This window comes from Giraffa tippelskirchi, chromosome X (assembly GCF_054371585.1).
Source record: "Giraffa tippelskirchi isolate mGirTip1 chromosome X, T2T-mGirTip1v1.2.pri, whole genome shotgun sequence".
Lineage (NCBI taxonomy): Eukaryota > Metazoa > Chordata > Mammalia > Artiodactyla > Giraffidae > Giraffa > Giraffa tippelskirchi.
Window position 1 is genome coordinate 66258527 of NC_137289.1, and position 22418 is coordinate 66280944.

Consider the following 22418-nt stretch of genomic DNA (forward strand, 5'->3'; position numbering starts at 1 on the left):
TTGTTTTTTTTTTTTTCCTTTAGTACATTTTCAGATCAGAACATTACCACTTATGTTTCAATGAGCTAAATGCAGCCTCATGTTAGAAAATAGTCTTAATTGTATGTAATGATAATGGCCCTTCTTATGAAATATGATCTATGATCTAGATGTGGTAATTACATGTACTCGACACTAGTAAACTGTCTTAAGCATATTTAAACATCTTCCCTGGTGGCTCAAATGGCAAAGAATCTGCCCACAATTCAGGAGACCTGAGTTCTATCCCTGGGTCGGGAAGATCCCCTGAAGGAGGAAATGGCAATCTACTCCAGTATTCTTGCCTGGAGAATTCCATGGGCAGAGGAGCCTGCCAGGCTACATACAGTCCATGGGATCGTAAAGCGTCCGATACAACTGAGTGACATACATATACATGGTCAAGTAAACTATGGTATTTTCGGATTCAAGACATACAGTTCTCTTTAAATTGATTCTTTGGCTTCAATTTTTGCTCACACACAGAAAAAAAGTGAGTTGATTGAAACATTCGAAACCAACTGTCAGCTACCTACAAATACCTGTCTTGAAAAAGATAAGGAATGGTTTAATTGTAGCCAAGAATGTGAGTAATGGGCTCTCTCTGCTTGTAAAAATAAGTCAATTCATTTTTATCCCTCTGTAAGAATTAAATTTGTCAAAGCAAATGTTCTAAATTAAAATTCCAGTGCTTTGCTTTAGAAATCAGTAAACATTTCAGGCCGCGGCCCTCGCCTCCGGACTCCGAGTTGGGGGAGGGTCCCACTGGGCCCGCCGGGCTTTCGGTAAGTGGGGCCGCGTGTGCGCCGTGTGCGCGAGTCCAATCCCCGTGGTGAGCCCAGGAGGGGGACGCCGGGTCCCGGCTCCCCGGTCCCGCAGCCGTGAGGAGCCCGTCACGCCTGCCCTCGCCCGAGCCACAGCCGGCCCCTCTGCTGCACCTGGTGCGGCTGTGGCAAACCGGCCCCGGCGGCGCGGCCGGCCGGAGTCCCAGGCGTCGCGAGACCGCCCACGTGTGTGTGGCGGTGGGGCACCGCGCTTGTTTTCCTGGTGGCCCGGCCGTGTCTTGGTCTTTCTGTTCCCTGGACAGCGCCTGCGCCCCTGTCCCGTGGCCCTCGCTTTGCGTGCTTGTCTCCACTTCCCGTCGCTGCCGCCCCCAGCCCCGCACGAGCAACTGCCCGCGCCCCCTTCCCCTGTCTGGGACCGAGCCGGCCTCGCTTCACGTGGGTGTCGCCCTTTGGCCGGTGGCGTCCCGGGCGGAATAGTGCCCTCAGTCCACGAGAGGGGGAAACTGCCTAAGGCGGGTTGCGCGTGAGGGGCCTGGAGACATGAGTATGAGGCGGGAGAGCGTTCTCCCTGGCCGGCTGTGGCTCTGGGTGTTGGCAATGGTGATTGATATGTTTTAGTTATTCACCTTCAACCTTTTCCTTGCACATGCATTTGTATGTCTTTGTTTCTCCTTATCCGAAGTCAATGTTTTGCTCACACAAAATTTCAAGAAATATATGGTTATTGATTGATTAATTGTTGTGAAAGAGGCCAGTTAAATCCCACCCAATGAATACGCTGAAAGGTTTCTCTCATTTGAAGAAAGAAAGCTATATAACTAAAAGAATGAGAACTTTTTCATGCTAATATTTGTTGCTATTATCAAAATATGTAAGAAGTCTGATTCTTTAATATTTTCTAAAAATGCAAAATCATGAAGGGGTTCTCTTTATTCAGAAAAGGGAAAATCTCTGAAATAAGTGGTTTGTTTTACAAGTTTCCTTTATTCTCCAAACTTTCTTCTGAATGCCTCATTGTGTGTAAACTTTGGTCTTGTGAAATCAGTCAAGATGAAACCAGGACAGAAAACCCTGAGAACTTAAAGCAGATGGACTTCAATGCAGGTAATTTTTTTGCACGTATTATGAAGGGGCTGAAAAGCCAAAGAGGAGACACTGAGGCAACTGATATATTAACAGCTCCTATTAAGGATAGGCTGGAGAGATGTGAGGCATCGGGTGAAAGCTAAACTAAGGCAGGCCTATCTGATAGTGGCTAGAACCATGGAGGAAAAACTGCTGTTTATTTTGCCCTCCAGGCTCTAACCTTTACTTCCTTTAGACTGAAGTTGACGCACTGAGGCTTCTGGGAAACACAGTCTATATGGTCAAACCTCCTTAGAACGGAGCAAGAGAAGGGCAAGCAGGTTGAAGATAAGCACGGCAGAATATGGAATATATAGGGGACATGCACATAATGCACCCAAGAAGTTGAAAAACACATGGTAATAGCTCCAGAAATTCATGACAATCGATGGCTTTATTGAATACAAGGTATATGTTATATTAAAGGGTGAGAGGAGTTTTGGCTACAGTCTTTCTGAGAATAAACATTAAGAAAGATTGCTAGACAAGGCAATTCTAATTCAGTTTTTCTTTCATGTTTTAGTTCATATTATTCTAGTCAGACAGACATATAGGTGCATGAGTGTTATATTATGTTATATAATATATGGGATACATATGTATCCCAGACACACACACACACAAACATGAAAATAAATATGAAAACAATGAGAAAAGAGATTGCTAAACAAAGAAATTCTAATTCAGTTTTTCTTTCATGTTTTAGTTCATATTATTCTAGTCAGACAGACATATAGGTGGATGAGTGCTATATTATGTTACATAATATATGGGATACATATGTATCCCAGACACACACACACAAACATGAAAATAAATATGAAAACATTGAGAAAGGAGATTGCTAGACAAGGTAATTCTAATTCAGTTTTTATTTCATACTTCTCTAGTCAGTCAGGCATATGGGTGGAGCAACATAAATATATATATATATATTTTTTTTTTTTTCTGGAGAGCAAGTTTTATTTTTTAATTAGTTTATCTATTTTTTATTTTTATTTTTAACTTTACAATATTGTATTTGTTTTGCCATAACATACATATTTGTATGATATGTGTACTACACGCACACACACACATACTTAATTTGTATACATTACCACTTCAGTTTGACAGGCTATCTTGCACCATTAATTCAATGATGGATTTATACATTAATCATGTTACTTGAGAGACCAAGATCTTAGCTCAAAAAGAAAGAGAGATTAGATTTATCTTTCCTGCCTTTGATCCCTGTTTTGCAAATGTATTCATATCAAGAATCATTTATCATTTTAACCTCAATGTCATACTTTTCACACAAGTGCTGAAAAAAGTTTCTTAACTAGATAACCCATTAAAGAGAATCATATGCAAACTTCATCAGTTCTTAATATACCTATAATAAGAACATACACAATTCAAACATGTAAATTATGAATGAAAGAATGAAAGTGCCTGATCATTTAGTTTATTCCCCAAATTATTTAAAACTCTTTAATGGCAAATAGATGGGGAAACAGTGACACACTTTATTTTTTGGAAACTCCAATACTCCAAAATCACTGTAGATGGTGCCTACAGCCATGAAATTAAAAGATACTTACTCCTTGGAAGGAAAGTTATGACCAATCTAGACAGCATATTAAAAAGCAGAGACATTACTTTGTCAACAAAGGTCAGTCTAGTAAAGGCTATGGTTTTTCCAGTGGTCATGTATGGATGTGAGAGTTGGATGGTGAAGAAAGCTGAGCACTGAAGAATTGATACTTTTGAACTGTGGTGTTGGAGAAGACACTTGAGAGTCCCTTGGACTAAGGAGATCCACCCAGTCCATCCTAAAGGAGATTAGTCCTGTGTGTTCATTGGAAGGACTGATGTTGAAGCTGAAACTCCAATACTTTGGCCACCTGACACGAAGAGCTGACTCATTTGAAAACACCCTGATGCTGGGAAAGATTGAAGGCAGGAGGAGAAGGGGACGACAGAGGATGAGATGGTTGGATGGCATCACCGACTCAATGGACATGAGTTTGGGTAAACTCTGGGAATTGGTGATGGACAGGGAGGCCTGGCGTGCTGCATTCCATGGGGTCACAAAGTGTTGGACACGACTGAGTGACTGAAATGAACTGATCTGAATACCAGCATGGGAAGGACAGAAAGGTTATTATCTCTGTCAGAGTAATCAAAACATTGCAATCATCTTCTGCATATTCTTGTTTTTGATCTTCATATACAATTAGGTAATAAATGTGAAAGTTTTCTTTTTTTTTTTGTACTGTCTCTCATACTATCCTTTCCTTGTTATCCTACCACCATTCATTCTTTGGCACAGTTCTAAGTACTCAGTAGTATGCAATAATTTTTATAAATTCCTGACAGAGTAACAGAAAGAGTTATTAGCAAATTGATTTATTTTTGTTGTTGTGGTTGTTCATGGAAAATCTCTTATAAATTCTCTGGGTTAACTGGCAGCTTCACAATCCTGCCTTAGGCCAGCTGGAAAGAATGTTATGATAATGAAGGGTCATCACACAGGAATTTGGAAATAAGGAAAATTTTGATTGAATGGAAAAAAATTATCCAGATAACTTATCTTTTATTTTAATATGTTTGATTAATAAGGTTATGTTCATTTCATGTGTGCAATTAGAACATAGTGATTAAATATTTGTATAGGTTATATGCCATTTAAACTTATTATAAAATAATGGCCATACTGTCCTATGCTGTACAATATGACTTTATAACTTATTTACTAGTTTTGGTGTATATGTTTTGTTATGCTTTATTTTTAATTGATTGATGATTGCTTTACAATATTAGTTTGTTTCCTGCCATATATCAACATGAATTAGTCATAGGTATACATATGTCCCCTCTCTCTTGAACCTCCCTCCCACCTTCCACACTCACCCACCTCTCTAATAGAGCCCTGGTTTGGGTTTCCTGAGTCATGCAGCAAATTTCTACCGGCTATCTATTTTACACATGTTAGTGTATATGTTTCCATGCTACTCTCTCCATTCATCTCTCCATCCTCTCCCTGCCCTTGTCCATAAGTCTGTTCTCTGTGTTTGCATCTCCAATGCTGCCCTATGAATAGGTTCATCAGTAGCCTCTTTCTAGATTCTATATTGATTTGCCAATATATGGTATTTGTTTTTTTCTTTCTGACTTACTTCACTCTGTATAATAGGCTCTAGGTTCATCCATCTCACTAGGACTGACTCAAATGCATTCCTTTTTATGGCTGATTAGGCAATGGCAACCCACTCCAGTACTCTTGCCTGGAAAATCCCATGGACGGAGGAGCCGGGTAGGCTGCAGTCCATGGGGTGGCTATGAGTCGGACACGACTGAGCGACTTCACTTTCACTTTTCGCTGTCACGCATTGGAGAAGGAAATGGCAACCCACTCCAGTGTTCTTGCCTGGAGAATCCCAGGGACGGGGGAGCCTGGTGGGCTGCAGTGTATGGGGTCGCACAGAGTCGGACACGATTGAAGCGACTTAGCAGCAGCAGCAGCAGCAGTAATCCATTGTATGTATGTACAACAGTTTCTTTATACTTTCATCTCCCAATGGACATCTAGATTGCTTCCATGTCCTAGCTACTGTAAGTAGTGCTGCGATGAACATTGGGGGTACAGGTGTTTTTTTCAGTTTTGGTTTCCTCGGACTATATGCCTACAAGTGGTATTGCTTGGACTTCCCTGGTGGCTCAGATGGTAAAAGTGTTTGTCTACAATGCAGGAGACCCAGATTCAGTCCCTGGGTCGGGAAGATCTCCTGGAGAAGGAAATGACAACCCACTCCAGTGTTCTTGCCTGGAAAATCCCATGGACGGAGGAGCCTGGTAGGCTATACTCCATCGGTCGCAAAGAGTCAGACACGACTGAGAGACTTTATGGTGGTTTTATTCCTAGTTTTTTAAGGAATCTCCATACTGTCTTTCATAGTGGCTGTATCAATTTACATTCCCATCAGCAGTGTAGGAGGGTTCCCTTTTCTCCCCACCCTCTCCAGCACTTGTTGTTTGTAGATTTTTGGTTGATGGCCATTCTGACTGGAGTGAGGTGATATCTCATAGTTATGATTTGCATTTCTCTAATAATGAGCAATATTGAGTATCCGTGTGTTTATCAACCATCTGTATGTCTTCTTTGGAGAAATGTCTGTTAAGTTCTTTTGCCCACTTTTTAACTGGGTTGTTTGTTTTTCTGATATTGAGTTGTATGAGCTACTTGTATATTTTGGAAATTAATCCTTTGTCAGTTGTTTCATTTGCTATTATTTTCTCTTATTCTGAGTGTTGTCTCTTTATCTTGTTTATAGCTTGCTTTGCTATGCAAAAGTTTTTAAGTTTCATTATGCCCCACTTGTTTGTTTTTATTTCCATTATTCCAGTAGGTGGGTCATAGAGGATCTTGCTATGATTTATGTCATACAGTGTTCTGCCTATGTTTTTCTCTAAGAGTTTTATAGTTTCTGGTCTTACATTTAGGTCTTCAATCCATTTTGAGTTGATCTTTGTAGATGGCATTAGGGAGTGTTCTAATTTCATTCTTTTACACATAATTGTCTAGTTCTTCCAGCACCACTTATTGAAGAGACTGTCTTTTTCCCATTGTATATTCTTGTTTCCTTTGTTAAAGATAAGTTGCCCATAGGTGTGTGGGTTTTTCTCTGGGCTTTCTATCCTTTTCCTTTGGTGTATAACTCTGTTTTTATGTCCATGCCATACTGTCTTGATGACTGTAGATTTGTAGTATATTCTGAAATCAGGAATCAGCTTGATTCTTCCAGCTCCATTCGTCTTTCTCAAGATTGCTTTGGCTATTTGGGGTCATTTGTGTTTCCATACAAATTGTGAAAAATTTTGTTGTAGTTTTGTGAAAAATGCCTTGATATTTTGATAGACAAGAAGATAAACAAAATTGATAAACCATTAGCCAGACTCATCAAGAAAAAAGAGAGAAAAATCAAATCAACAAAATTAGAAATGAAAAATAAGAGGTTGCATTAGACAATGCAGAAATGTAAAGGATTATAAGAGACTGTTATGAACAACTATCTGGCAATAAAATGGATTACCTGGAAGAAATGGAAAGATTCTTAGAAAGTTCAATCTTCCAAGACTGAACCAGGAATAAATAGAAATTATGAACAACCCAATTACAAGCACTGAAATCGTAACCATGATCAAATATCTTCCCCAAAAACAAAAGCCCAGGACCAAATGGCTTCACAGGAGAATTCTATCAGACATTTAGAAAAGAACTAATGCCTATCCTTCTAAAACTCTTTCAAAAAATTGCAGAGGAGAGAACACTTCCAAACTTATTCTATGAGGTCACCATCACACTGATACCAAAATGAGACAAATACTAAAAAAGAAAACTAGAGGTCAATATCACTGATGAACATAGATGCAAAAAATCCTTAACAAAATTCTAGCAAACAAAATTCAACAACAGATTAAAAAGCTCAAACAACATGATCAAGTTGGGTTTATTCCAGGGATGCAAAGATTCTTCAATATATGCATATCAATCAATGTGATACACCATATTAAAATATTGAAAGATAAAAACCAATGATAACCTCTATAGATGCAGAAAAAGCCTTTGAAAAATTTCAGCACCGATTTATGATGAAAACTCTTCAAAAATAGATATAGAAGGAACCTACCTCAACATAGTAAAGGCCATATATGATAAACCTACAGCAAACATTTTTCTCAAAGGTGAAAAAATGCAAGCATTCTCCCTAAGATCAGGAACAAGGCAAAGGTGTCCACTTTCACCACTATTATTCAACATAGTTTTGGAAGTCCTAGCTATGGCAATCAGAGAAGAAAAAGAAATTAAAGGAATCCAGGTCAGAAAAGAAGTAAAGTTCTCACTGTTTGAAGATGACATTATATAGAAAACCCTAAAGGTGCTACCAGAAAATTAATAGAGCTAATCAGAGAATTTAGCAAAGTCACCAAATACAAAATCAATACACACAAATTGCTTGCATTTCTATATACTAACAATGCAAAATCAGAAAGAGAAATTAAGAAATCAACCCCATTCATCTTTGCAACAAAAAGAATAAAATATCTAGGAATAAACTTCCCTAAGGAGAAAAAAAATACTGTACACAGAAAATTATAAGACACTAATGAAAGAAATAAAAGAAGACATAAACAGATGGAGAGATATTCCATGTTCCTGGGTAGGAAGAATCAATATTGTGAAAATTACTATACTACCAAATGCAATCTATACATTCAATGTGATCCCCATCAAATTACCAATGACATTTTTTTCACAGAACTAGAACAAAAAAAATCACAATTCATATAGAAGCACAAAAGACCACAAATAGCCAAAACAGTCTTGAGAAAGAAGAATGGAGCTAGAGAAATCAACCTTCCTGCCCTCAGTTTATACTGCAAGGCTGCAGTCATCAAGACAGTATGTTATTGGCAAAAAAAAACACAGAAATATAGGCCAATGAACCAAGATAGGAAGTCCAGAAATAAACCCACGAACTTATGGGAACTTTATTTTTGACAAAGGAGGCAAGAATATACAATGGGGCAAAGACAGCCTCTTCAATAAGTGGTTCTGGGAAAACTGGACACCTGTATGTAAAATAATGAAATTTGAAAACTTCCTAACACCATACACAAAGATAAACTCAAAATGAATTAAAGACCTAAATGTAAGAACAGAAACTAACAACTCTTAGAACAAAACATTGGCAGAACACTCGATAACATATATCAAAGCAAGATCCTCTATGCCCCACCTCCTAGAGTAATGGAAATAAAAAAACAAAAGTAAACAAGTTGGACTCAATGAGCCTTAAAGGCTTTTTCACAGCAAAGAAAACTATAAGAAAGGTGAAAAGACAACCCTCAGAATGAGAGAAAATAATAGGAAATGAAACAACTGACAAAGGATTAATTTCCAAATGGACCAAGATAGGAAGTATACAATTTATACAAGCACCTCATACAACTCAATACCAGAAAAACAAACAATCCAATCAAAAGGTGGGAAAAAGACCTAAACAGACATTTCTCCAAAGAAGACATACAGATGGCTAACAAACACATGAAAAGATGTTCAACATCACTCATTATTAGATAAATGAAAATCAAAACTACAATGAGATATCACCTCACACAGATCAGAATCTCCATCATCAAAAAGTCTACAAACAATAAATGATGGAGAGGGTGTGGTAAAGGGGAACCCTCTTGTACTGTTGGTGGGAATATAAATTGATACAGCCACTATGGAAGACAGTGTGGAGTTTCCTTTAAAAACCAGGAAAAAAAACACAACATATGAGCCAACAATCTCACTTATGGGCATATACTCTGAGGAAACCAAGATTGAAAACGACACATGTACCCCAATGTTCATTGAAGCACTGTATACAATCACTAGGACATGGAAGCAACCTAGATGTTCATCGACAGATGAGTAGATAAAGGAGTTGTGGTACATATACACAATGGAATATTATTCAGCCATAAAAAGGAACACATTTTAGTTAATTCTAATGATGTGGATGAACTTAGAACCTATTCTACAGAGTGAAGTAAGTCAGAAACAGAAAGATAAATATCATATACTAACTCATATATACAGAATCTAGAAAGATGGTACCAAGGAATTTATTTGCAGGGCAGCAATGGAGAAACAGACATAGAGAACAGACTTATGGACATGGGGAGAGGGGAGGAGAGGGTGAGATGTATGGAGAGAATAATGTGGAAACTTATATTACCATATGTAAAATAGATAGCCAACGGGAATTTGCTGTATGTCACAGGGAACTCAAACAGGGGCTCTGTATCGACCTAGATGGGTGGGATGGGAAGGCAGATGAAAGGGAGGTTCAAGAGGGAGGGGACATATGTATACCTAGGGCTGATTCATGTTTAAGTTTGACAGAAAACAACAAAATTCTGTAAAGCAATTATCCGTCAATTGAAAAATAAGTAAATTTATTATTATTATTTTTTTTAAGGCTCTTCACTTTCTGCCGTTAGAGTGGTATCATCTGTATATCTGAGATTGTTGATATTTCTCCTGGCAATCTTGATTCCAGATCTTGTTTTTCATCTAGCCTCACATTTCATGTGTTGTACTCTGCATATCAGTTAAATAAGCAGGATGACAATATACAGCCTTGAAATACTCCTTTCCCAATTTTGAACTAGTCTGTTATTGACAGCTATTTTTAATTCTCTTCAATTAAATAGCAATATTATGTAACTTTAAGTTTGGTTTCTGTAGAATTATCATTTTCTTTTTGTGGTATATAGTGTTACTGTGATTCTTTGTGCTTCTTCATGGCTCTTGATGATTTGTTCCTATTCTGGTGATTCATGAGCATCAAACACCTATTTGATTCTCCTGATTTAACAGACTAGAAATTATGGGCTTTTGTTTTTCAGTAGGTGGTTCTAGAGCACAAGTTTTTGGTTGCTTTTTACTTGCACTGTCCCTAGTTATATTTGAGAATTTGTACTTTCCACGCTTCTGTTTCCTCTGTCAAAAGTGTGACCTTGTGCCGTTTTTATAGCTTTGAGCATCTCAGGGATCAGTAGTGCCTTACTTCTGCCAGTTTCTTTGGCATCGCTACCTGGTACATAGGTGTGGTGGACTCCTCTTCCGCATCTGAGATGCCTGAGATCACTGTCACAGGCTCTACCCCTGCAAGGGGATAAGGGTCTATGCAGTTGCCTCTGCCATGTCCAAAGTTTTAAGGTTTGTCAGGATTCTTAAGCTAGACGGTTGGATGGCATCACCGACTTGATGGACATGAGTTTGAGCGACCTCTGAGAGTTGGTGATGGACAGGGAAGCCTGGCGTGCTCTAGTCCATGGGGTCACAAAGAGTTGGATGTGACTGAGTGACTGAACTGAACTGGTTCTTACAACTCACCTTGGTGGCTACTGGAAACCTCTCCTTTGTTTCTCAAAGGTGGCTCTATAAGCCAAGTTTGTGGTTTCTCACTTGTCCACACACCATGTCCTGTTTTCTGATTGTACTTCCTATCTGCTGGTTCTCACTCTTGGTGCCACAACTGGGAGTGTGCACAAGGTGCCAGCTGAAGATTGGGAAGAGGTGTGGTCTTCCCAGGTGGCCTGCCAATGCAGGAGACATAAGATACTCAGGTTCAATCCCTGGGTTGGGAAGATCCCCTGGAGGAGGGCGTGGCAACCCACTCCAGTATTTTTGCCTAGAAAATCCTATAGACAGAGAAGCCTGGTGGGCTACAGTCCATAGGGTTGCAAAGAGTCGGAAATGACTGAAGCGACTTAACATGCGTGTACGTGGATTTAGCATTTGAGACTCTGTGGGTGCCCAGGGACCCAGAAGGGAAATCTCTATGTGTAGTATTATCAGAAGCTCATGATTGGAGTTCCTGTTCAGCAGTTATCAGGAACTGTGTCCTTTCAATGCTCTTTGATATTTTTATTTGTCTCTTTCCTGATTCCCTGCCTCTTCCTAGTCATGGAGGTCCCATCTCAGTATTCTGGATGGTGCTAGAACGGAATGGGTTTCTTCCTGCTAATCCCACATCACTAAAGTAGCCAGAGTCTCACACTTTTTTCTCCTTTTCCTCATCAGGAAAGATAGATGCCAACTGATAATTCATGCAGTTTTGCCTTGTACTGATAACGTTCTGTTTATAGTCACCTCTGCTGCATCCAAACTTTTAAATCTCCCCACAGAAAGACTTTATTTTTGCTTACCATTTATTTGATATCTTCTCAGGTCAATACTCTCCAGGGTTTTTTTGGGATTTTTTGTTTGTTTGTTTGTTTTTTCCTTGCCTTGGCAAGAGGAGTTGGAGTAGGTTCAGAGCCAGGCTGGTACCACAGCTCATAACGAGGTCTGCTTGCTTATTACTGGATTCACAGATAGATGAGACTATGCCTGGATCCCTTGGCATATTGTCTGGGATCCCATAGCTCCCATAAAGCGGCTTTTGTTAGTGGATGAATGTCTAATTCTGTGTTGAAAATGACGCACAGAAAAGAGGAACATCTTATGCTACCATGATGCTGATGTTACTTCCACAGTCTCACAACTTTCTTTGATTATATTATTTGACCCATGAAATAGTTATATAAAGGTAAGAAGGTTACATTATCTATACTCTTATACATGATGTAAAGAGGCTTTAGACACTTGATAATAAGTATTACCTGATCTGATTTTTTTGGGATCACACACATTAACTTGGAGCTTGAACCAGAGCTCACAGCCCCAAAGCAATATATTTCACTCTAAGTTTTGTTTACTATATGTGTATGGTTATCCTTTAAGTATCAGAAACCTCTTCTGCTCTAGAGGGAAGAATCTACAATTAATCTTGATGTCCCAAAGTCAGTTGGTCTGCTCAAAATAGGAGCCAGGTACTGTATTTCCGTAAAGATCTAACCTCTCCCTCATCTTCATTAGGCTCCTTAATCCAATTCTAGTTTTACTCCCTTTTACAGAATCTTGTAAGTTTGACACTCAATATATATAGCTGATTGATTTATGTGTCCTATACATACATGTGGATAAAATATGGCCAGTGACTTCATAAAGCAATACTGTGGACTGTACCACAATAAGGAATTAAATTATGGGGTTGAATTGAATTTCAATTTTCCTCACTATTAAGATACATTCAATTAACTTTAATAATAAATTGGAATAAGAGCCATAGACTGAATAACAACATATATTTTAACATATTTTAGGTAATGACATTTAAAATCATTAAAAAATTAAAATGAAGTTATTAGTGGTTCAGGCATCTAAATTGAACCAATTGGCCTTTGTGGATAGTTTCAGACACATCCCTGCATCACTGAGAACTTGAACTTTCTGATCTGTATCAAAAAGTTCACCACTAGCCATGTTTTCAAATCAATATTTGCTAGCAGCTGCTAGTTACAACTCTGTAGCTTCAAAGTCCCCCTCCTTTCACTACTGTGTAAAGATTTTGAACCCCAACCAATACTTGCTTAATGAGCACACTTGCTGCTGCTGCTAAGTCGCTTCAGTCGTGTCCGACTCTGTGCGACCCCATAGACGGCAGCCCACCAGGCTCCACCGTCCCTGGGATTCTCCAGGCAAGAATACTGGAGTGGGTTGCCATTTCCTTCTCCAGTGCATGAAAGGGAAAAGTGAAAGTGAAGTCACTCAGTCATGTCTGACTCTTTGCGACCCCATGGACTGTAACCTACCAGGCTCCTCCATCCATGGGATTTTCCAGGCAAGAGTACTGGAGTGGGGTGCCATTGCCTTCTCCGAATGAGCACACTTATTTCTTGCCAATTCAAAGCCTAATTTTTGAGAACTTAGGTAACCTTGCAGTTTTTGCCTTTATAAACATCTTCCATTTTGTAGTCCGTGGAAAACAACTGAAGTGCTTTCTTGGACTTGTGCTTCCCATCTGTAGTCCTGAGAACCCAAAATAAAAGAATTTTGTTTTTGCCTCAACCAGGTCACTATTATTGGAAATCTTGATTAACATAGATAAGTTTGTTTGGGTGTTAAACCCCTTTCATTTCTTACTCTCTACTTTCAAGTCATTATACCATAGAGGTATTTGAAATATTCCAAATATTGTAATTCAATATTAATCATGTGAGAAAAATATAAGCATTCCTACTATCAGCCTGCCAATTCTAGTTAATACCACTGTGTGACTATGAATAAATATAAAACAGATGAATAGCCCAATCTTGGACATGGACGGGTTTGAAAAGGCTGAAATTACCTCAAATCTGTCCCAACAGAACTTGGAACAGTTAGTTTAGAAAAAGCAATGAATCAACTTGAGTACTACCTGTTTCCTTAGAATTAGTTCAATCTAGTTAATACCACTGTGTGACTATGAATAAATATAAAACAGATGAACAGCCCAATCTTGGACATGGAGGGGTTTGAAAAGGCTGAAATTACCTCAAATCTGTCCCAACAGAACTTGGAACAGTTAGTTTAGAAAAAGCAATGAATCAACTTGAGTACTACCTGTTTCCTTAGAATTAGTTCAAATTAATGTTGCAACTCAACATGTTTCTTTCATCAGTTTCACAGCAATTCAACTGCCAATTTTTCTGCCTCTTAGTTCCTCAAAATATCTTTCTGTGGTTTCTCTTAGCCTTTATGTGAATTTTATTGAATCACATTACTTCTCAAACTCTAAATAGAAAGAGTAAAAACTCATATTACCAAGATAATCATAAAGCATCTGCTTCTCTTAAATGATTTCACATTTAGGATCTAGTCTAGATATCCCCTGCCAAATACCTAAAACACATTCTCCTTCAAAATATTCCCTGAAATTCAGAATTTAGGAAATATATTACCTCTCCTTTCTTTATTTAGGCTATCTACAACATTAATCTGTTGAAATTGAAGTAGACGATATTACTTTTACTATAATCGCCAGTTACAGCAATTACCCAAAAGGAATGAATTGCCAGTTCTTTCTCAAGTTGCTCATCTTTAATTCAGTCTTTAACTTGAATTTGAATGACTATTGGCCTAGAGACACCAAACTACAGCCAGACTTATGTTTAATAGAGTTTCAGAAACTTTACTCCACACCATCCCTGGCTCAAGGCAATTTATCTGTCTTAATTGAAAGTCTAATATGAATTTATTTTCGGTATAAAATATGCTTCATATGTTTAAGTGTCTTTCCCACTAGAGCAGAATTGGTAATGAGAAAGGACAAAAAACTATTTGTTTCCCATAAATGTTCAACTACTTACTACTTAATAACATGAAATTTGGGACTTATTTTTATGACTCAAATTGCTTAAAGGACATATAGTTGAGTAATTCAAGGGTGTCACATAAATGTCAATGTAATTATTCTAGAAGTCTCATCACTATCTGGCAATTAAATCTCAAATATTCTACATTTCTACTGTGTAGCAGTTGAAGGATGAATAAAGGACATTATACAATTATCACAAAGCTGTTTTATAATAAATATTAGGGACATTCACAGAATTCTAAGTTTTTTTTTAACAACATCATTTCAGACTAGAATGGGCATGGCATTTCATTTTAGTCTAACAAGAATTGTGTTATTTCATCAGACTATAGGTATCTCCTGTACATGTTTCCACTTTATCCTGAATTTTTGAAAATATCCTTATAAAATATACTACACTCTCTTTTGACAATCCTCACTGTCAAAAAATCCATTCTATATTTGATGAATAGTGTATTTAACAAATAAATGTTCATCATGTTCAAATGAACAGTATTTATTGCTAAGTGATAATTCATGATTAAATAATTTAAGATGTAGACTTAATGAAACCAATGTGTCAAAAATCACTTTATTTTGAGGAGGAGATTAAGATGACAGAGCAGGAGGATGAAGAACCCACCTCTCCACAAACTTATCAAAAATATATCTACATTTGGAGTAACTGTCTTTGAAAATAAACTGGGTACTGACAGGAAAGTCTTTTATAATCAAGACTGTAAAGAAAGATCCACAAGTAGTTAGGAAAGAAAGATAGGTGATCAGGTCATAACCTTTACTCCTAGGAGATGTCACAGAAGAAGAGGGGGATATCACAGGTAGGCTTGGAAATCCTCCTTGCTACATTGGAAATAAAAAAACCATACAGGGCACCCCAGTCTTGGGATTCCAACACTAGGAAGTTGAGCCCCCTTAGTTGGTTTGAACACCAGTGGGACTTAGGCAAGGGCTGTAAGAAACCTACATTCTGTTTGTGAAGAGTGCACACACACTTACTTACTCTTAGAATCATTGCAGAAGAAGCAGATTGAAATTGCCCAAGGTTTCCCTGTTGCCAGTTTCCCTGGGAGGGCCCCAGCTTGTGCCTTGGCACCTATAACTCCTGCACAGCTCACCAACAAGACAAAAACTGCCATTGTTGTGGCCATGGAGAGTAAGTACTTGAGGGAAGTGGAGATTGCTCAAACTTGACAGTATATCTCAATTTGATATTAGGGTGGCCTTGACTGACAAGGAGGTGGTGGATTAGGAGCTGTCCTGAACTCTGATGGATGTGTTAGAACCATCATAGCAGGCAACCCAGCCTGTTCTGGGCACTCATTCCAGCCCTTCTGGCTTCAGCTCTGTTTACCTCTGGGATAAAGATATTATCACTGTGTGTGGGGAGAGTGTATACAATTAGAGGGGATGGAATCAGCTCAGACATGAACTTCAGGGCTTCTGCTCTAGCACCTTAGGACCTGCCATTTCCCTTGCCCATAACAGGTGACCACTGAGCAGAGAAGATGCTCTGGCATGCCCTTGCTCTGGCACTAGCCTTCCAATCACCAGTCCCACCTCACTAAGGTGACAGTGGTCAGCATACCCTGGGGAAGATGTGACCCTTGTACACCAGATCCAGTTTTCACACCAAAACCACTGGGCACATGCAGACTGTATAGTGACACTCTCACACAAGGATACCACTTCAAGACTGGAGTAGGTAACTGTTTCATCTAATTTCATAGAGACAGAAAAGTTAAGCAAAAGGAGAAGACAGAAGAATTTTATTCAAATGAAAGAACAAGGGGGGGAAAAGCAGCTAATGAAAGACAAATAATTTGCCAGATAAAGACCTCAAAGTATTGGTAATAAGAATGCTAACTGAACTTGACAAAAAATAGATGAACACAGTACAAACTTTAACAAGGAACTAGAAAATACAGAAAGAAACTGTAAGAACAGAAGAATAAAATACTAAAATTAAAAAAAAAAACACTCTAGAAGGAAATAAGAGCAGGTGATACAGAAGAATGCATAAGTGATCTGGAAGCTAGAATAATGGAAAACACCAAATCAGAACAGCATAAAGAAAGACAAATAAAATAGTGAGAATCACTTAAGAGATCTTTGAAACAATATCAAATATACTAACCTTCTCTTTATAGGGTTCACAGAAGAAAAAGAGAAAAAAGGATTGAAAATATATTTCATAAAATTAGGGCTGCAAATTTCCTGAACCTGAAGAAGGAAACACATATCCAGGCACAGGAAGCACAGAGATTTCCAAAGACATGAACCAAATGAATCCACAGTAGACAAATAATAATTAAAACGTAAAACCTTGCCGGAGTCCAGCTGCGGCCGCCAGGGAAATGCCCTGAAGGGATGAACGGGGTCGGTGAATGATGCAGCCTCTCACTCAAAGCATTGGACTGCATGTTTATTTTAAGCATCAGGTTTTTTTTTTTTATACTTTTACAAAAGCATTAGGTCAGATGTTTGACATCTTCAGTTTTTCCTCACCCAGATTTACTGTCTTCATAAATCATTGTTGTCCTTCAGAGTTCCCTCTTAAATGTCCTTGTGATTACATTGTAACTCAAGTTTGTCTCTGGGCTGCATACTGCATTCCTCAGTTTATTTCTTATCTTTCTAAATCCTGCTTGAGCTCATTAACTCCTAAAAAGACTTCTAGCTATTAGTATCTCTAAAATTCCTAGTTTCTATAAGCTATAGTAAAATATGCCAACACTACAACATACCTTAAACTTTTAGCTTCTAACTATTCTTAATTATTCCTAACCCTAAACTCAGCAAACTTCTTTTGCCATAAACATTCCCCTTACAGGCAGGTTTCAGATAACAATGTTTCCCATGGCCTCAAGCTGTGGCCTGTGTGCTCATCCTGGAACATTCTTTGTAAAGATCCTTGAACAAATGTCAATAGTTAACTTTATGGATTATAACATTCTTTCCAGCCAACTTTACTGGAGGAAGGAAAGGACAAGTCAGAATCACAAGACCTAACTCCTTCATCCCAGGACCGTGCCTGCAGGATGAGGAGAGGGGGTTGGGGCCGTGCCTCAACGTGACTCCCAATAAAACCTAAAGAAAAATTTTATTTATTTATTTTTATTGGAGTATAATTGTTTTATGATATTGTGTTAGTTTCTGCTGTACAACAAAATGAATCTGCTATATGTGTATACATACACACACACACACACACACATATATATATATATTCCCTCCTTCTTGAGTCTCCTTCTGACTCAAAGGACAATTTTAAAGGCAAAAAGAGCAAAATAAAGAGTCACACACAAGGGAACCCCCATAAAGATATTAGCTATGTTTTCTATAGAAGCTTTGAAAGCCAGAGGGATTCGCATGATGTATTTTAAATAACAAAAGGGAAACTTCTACAGTATAAGATATTCTACTAATAAGATTTTGATTCAGATGAAGGAGAGATAACTTCCCAGATAAACAAAAACTAAGAGTTCATTAACACTAACCTGACCATAAATGAAGTGTTAAAAGATGTATAAATAAGAAAGAGAAGGCTACAACTAAAAGGAAGAATGCATAGGAAAGTGAACAAGAAACAGCAAGACATGTTTGTTGTATCTTCAGAACACCAAGAAGCGATTTTGTGGTAGCTGACTGCAAGGAAAAATGATAAGAACTTAAGTCGAACAGGTAGCCAGAGGATGAGTAGGCCCTGATAGGTTATTGAAAAGGTTTTGAATTTATTTTAGATGTGATAGAAAGTTAGTAGAGGATTCTGAGACAGTTGAAGATATTAAGCTTTTGTTAAGATAATTTTGCCTTTTTTGTTATGAATACACTATGTGAGGTAAAAGTAGGCTGGAATTTCAATTAGGCTAGAGTACATCATGAGAAGCGCTGGGCTGGAAGAAACACAAGCTGGAATCAAGTTTGCCGGGAGAAATATCGATAACCTCAGATATGCGGATGGCACCACCCTTATGGCAGAGAGTGAAGAAGAACTAAAGATGCCTCTTGATGAAGGTGAAGGAGGAGAGTGAAAAAGTTGGCTTAAAGCTCAACGTTCAGAAAACTAACATCATGGCATCTGGTCCCATCACTCCGTGGGAAATAGATGGGGAAACAGTGGAAAGTGTCAGACTTTACTTTTTTGGGCTCCAGAATCACTGCTGATGGTGACTGCAGCCATGAAATTAAAAGACGCTTACTCCTTGGAAGGAAGGTTATGGCCAACCTAGATAGCATATTTAAAAGCAGAGACATTACTTTGCCAACAAAAGTCCGTCTAGTCAAGGCTATGGTTTTTCCAGTGGTCATGTATGGATGTGAGAGTTGGACGGTGAAGAAAGCTGAGCGCCGAAGAATTGATGCTTTTGAACTGTGGTGTTGGAGAAGACTCTTGAGAGTCCCTTGGACTGCAAGGAGATCCAATCAATCCATCCTAAAAGAGATCAATCCTGGGTGTTCATTGGAAGGTCTGATGTTGAAGCTGAAACTCCAATACTTTGGCCACCTCATGCGAAGAGTTGACTCATTGGAAAAGACCCTAATCTTGGGTAGGATTGGGGGCGGGAGGAGAAGGGGACGACAGAGGATGAGATGGTTGGATGGCATCACCAACTCGATGAACATGGGTTTGGGTAGACTCTGGGAGTTGGTGATGGACAGAGAGGCCTGGTGTGCTGCAATTCATGGGGTCGCAAAGAGTCGGACACGACTGAGCGACTGAACTGAACTGATAATATGTATATATAAACAAAAATGTTTGCTTATAGATTAGATGTGAATAGTGAGAAATAAAGAGAATTGAAAATTTACTCTAAATCTTTTACAAGAATTATTGGAATGACAATGGTGCTATTACTGGGATAGAAACAGTTTGGATGTATATAGAAAACAAAAATTTGCTTTTAGTCGTGTTGCTTGATCATGTTTGATAGATATTCAAATAATCAATTCTATGTAAAATAGAAGCTTAATTGCAAAGTATAAGCTAGGAATATAAATTTGGGATTCATCGGCATATAACTTGATTTCAAACCACCTAACTGAATTAATCACCTAAAGAAGGAGAATAGATAAGATAGAGAAAAGTGCCACTAAGTCAGCCTTGGGACATTTCTACATTTAGTGGTCACAGAGTCAATAAAGAGCAAACAAATCATGCTGAAGTTGAGGTTGTGTGTGTCACTCTCTCAGTCATGTCTGACTCTTTGTGACCCCATGGACTGCAGCCCACCAGATTCCTCTGCCCATGGCAGAGGAGTGGGGAGCCATTTCCTTTTTCAGGGCATCTTCCCGACCCAAGGATTGAACACAGGTCTCTTGCATTGCATGTAGATTCTTTATCACCTGAACCTAAGAAAACCAGTGTATAGTGCCTAAAGTCAAGAGAAGAAAGACTTTCAAGAAATAATGAGTATCTAGTCTTAGTCTATGAAAGATGCTGTGAAAAAATACCTTAGACTAGGTGGCTTATAAACTATGGAAATTTATTTCTCTCTGTTCAGGAGGCTAAAAGTCCAAGATCAGTATTCTAAAATGGCTGAATTCTGGTGAAGGCCTGCTTCTGGGTTGAGACTAACAAGTACAGTAGATTTGTTCCCCTTCGCTATGAAAACTCTTTGTATGTGGATGATTTTGCTGCCCCATTTGATTCAATATGATATTTGATCATTTTTAAGTACCTGAAATTTTCCTAGTCAAATAAAAATGTAGTATCATATAAATCTGTAGGTGAAAAGCAAGTCCAGCCTCTTTATTTTCATTTGGCTAAATGTATTAAGTACTTTTCTATTCACATTTGGAATAAATGAATACTATATCATGTTAATGGGTTAGAAGTTACTGAAAGTGTAAAACCTTTATATATTTAATGGAAATGCATTGCTATTCTTCATTTATGTTACATTAAGTTTTATCATAGTGTTGATCTAATTGACTGGGATGAAAAGATTATTCCCTATTATTAATGTTCTATTAGAACTTTGGAGCCAAAGATGGAGAAGCTCTATGCAGTCAGTGAAAACAAGACTGGGATATGATTGTGGCTCAGATCATGAACTCCTGTTGCCAAATTCAGACTTATTCAGACCATTCAGGTATACCTAAATCAAATCCCTTACGATTATACAGTGGAAGTGACAAATAGATTCAAAGAATTAGATATGATAGACAGAGTGCCTGAAGAACTATGGACGGAGGTTTGTGACATTGTACAGGAGGCAGTGATCAAGACCATCCCCAAGAAAAAGAAATGAAAAAAAGGCAAAATGGTTGTCTGAGGAGGACTTTCAAATAGCTGTGAAAAGAAGAGAAGTGAAAGGCAAAGGAGGAAAGGAAAAGATATACCCATTTGAATGCAGAGTTCCAAAGAATAGCAAGGAGAGATAAGAAAGCCTTCCTCAGTGATCAGTCCAAAGAAATACAGGAAGACAATAGAATGAGAAAGACTAGAGATCTCTTCAAGAAAATTAGAGATACCAAGGGAATATTTCATGTAATAATGGGCACAACAAAGGACAGAAATGGTATGGACCTAACAGAAACAGAAGATATTAAGAAGAGGTGGCAAGAATACACAGAAGAACTATACAAAAAAGATCTTCATGACACAGATAATCATGATGGTGTGATCACTGATCTATAGTCAGACATCCTGGAATGCAAAGTCAAGTAGGCCTTAGGAAACATCACTACAGACAAAGCTAGTGGAAGTGATGGAATTACAGTTGAGCTATTTCAAATCCTAAAAGATGATGCAAATAACCGACACATTTGGAAAGACTCTGATGCTGAACTGAACTGAGATTTTATAGTTCTTTTATATTTTAAAGTTACCACAATTTCTTAAGCATTCTTTAAAACTTGTAAGCCGCCAAAATTCAAGACTCGAGTTAGTTAAAGTGGATGATTGTCAGATGTACATTCTGAAACTCTTGATTTTTTTTTACCTGTTTTCATTATATTTTAAACTAGCTAGTGATATTCTAGCATGCCACTTGGATTGTGTGGTTAGTATTATTAGAAAAGCACTAGAGAAAGTGATTGTTTCCCAAAGCATTTCAACTCCTTTAACTTAATTCACTTCTAATACTGATGCCATTGAACCACTTTTTCTATGAAAAAAAAAATGTCTTTTTTAAAGATGTAAGAACATTTATGTGGACTCACTTTTCTACAGATTAGCAGCACTAGTAAACTGAGGGCATAGATGATGTTTTCAAAATAATAAATTCTATCCTTTCAGTCAACATACTTCTTAGAGATACATTAACTGAAAAGCTAGGATCTAGATGATGATATCAGTGTCTAACGTATTTTTCCTTTTAATAAATCTTAGCAAAGACATATGAAAATTGCTGATTTTTGTTTTCTCTTTATTAGAAGGTATTTATTATGATGTTTATTAAGTGCCATCATTTTTCAGGCAACATAAAGGCTGGAAATATAATGATGCACATTTCCTTTCTCATGGTGTTTATATGCTAGAAGGGAAAGACACAGCAAACATATTAGCAAAATTATTTCTGATTGTGACATTTTATAAAGGAAATGAATGGAGTGATGCTATAAAGAGTAATGGATGAGGAAGGGCAAGTTTACTTTGGAAAAAAAATTGTAAAAGAAGGAACCTCTGAGAGGTGACATTTTACGTAAAACCTGAAAGATCTGAACTAGAAACCATATGAAGAAATATACTTGTGAATAAGAA

General features: G+C 38.0%; 1 pseudogene; it reads right to left on the reverse strand.

Annotated features, from left to right (window-relative positions):
• Positions 1 to 735: 735 nt before the first annotated feature.
• LOC145535658 (splicing factor 1 pseudogene) overlaps positions 736 to 22418 on the reverse strand; it is a 121020-nt pseudogene continuing 99337 nt past the window's right edge.